The 1,027-nt window shown below is 28.7% G+C and overlaps 1 protein-coding gene across 2 annotated transcripts in view; it reads left to right on the forward strand.

Moving 5' to 3' along the window:
- The window catches only part of LOC125242999 (inactive phospholipase C-like protein 2), a 68,541-nt gene extending 68,165 nt beyond the window's left edge, over positions 1-376 (forward strand). For both annotated transcript variants that reach the window (XM_048152176.1, XM_048152177.1), the window contains one exon: positions 1-376. This exon is cut by the window's left edge and continues 1,110 nt beyond it. The gene's annotated coding sequence lies outside the window, so the exon portion shown is untranslated.
- Positions 377-1,027: the final 651 nt, after the last annotated feature.

The following is a 1,027-nucleotide window of genomic DNA, read 5'->3' on the forward strand; positions in this document are numbered from 1 at the left end:
CTCGAGCATTCCTGGAAACATAGTAGTCCATGTGTGTATGGATACTCTTCAGATATGATTCTGCTTTATTGCTGAAGTTCTGTCTTACATTGCCTTTTTTAACCCAACAAGTTGCTTCTAGTTTGTGAGTGTTCGTCTCCAGCTCATTCCATTGTGCCAATCTACCGCCGGACCACTTCCATTGGACTTTACACAGTGTGACCAGAGATTAAACTGGACTTGAGGAAAAAAATTGTTTATACATTTCAGTGCTGTTATTGTGTATTTATAATTATAGTTAACCATTTAAGGAGTGGGTGATAGTTTCAAAGAGAATATCAGTTTTGTTTAACTCTGTTAAGACCCAGTGCTCTGAAATAAACCATGATGATTACAACTCTTTTTTTGTTTCTAATGCCTATATTGTGCGCAAATTACTTATGAAAATGTTACAATGCCAAAAAACAAAATTTCTAATTTTCTTAATTCATAGAGCCCATTTTAAAACCATGAATTGTTTTTGTTTGGCATTGTAACATATATATATATATATATATATATATACATGCATATAGGGATGTTAGTTTGATTAATAATGATTAATCGCATCTAACATAAAAGTTTATTTATATATATTGTGTGTGTGTGTATATATATATATATATATGTACATGAATATTATATAAACAAACGTTTATGTTAAATGCGATTATTCACAATTAATTGCATCTAACATAAAAGTTTGTGTTTATATCATATGTGTGTGCATATATGTATATCTATATATGTATAAAAAAACAAAAAAAAACAATGGAGATATAATTAATTTTGAAGTTTTATTAAGTGATAACAATGAGATTATGTGCATTTTATTATCATCACTGCTTTTGTCATTTTTTACAAGATTTGTCACCAAAAAAGTCATTCGGTTTCACCAAAATTTCGGTTTTACCGAATGACGATATTTTCAAACAATGCTAACAGGCTGATATCTAGCAAAAGGACAATCGAACATTTTATATTTAGTACAAGTTTTTAAAATATTACA

Source organism: Megalobrama amblycephala, linkage group LG13, assembly GCF_018812025.1.
Source record: "Megalobrama amblycephala isolate DHTTF-2021 linkage group LG13, ASM1881202v1, whole genome shotgun sequence".
Taxonomy (NCBI): domain Eukaryota; kingdom Metazoa; phylum Chordata; class Actinopteri; order Cypriniformes; family Xenocyprididae; genus Megalobrama; species Megalobrama amblycephala.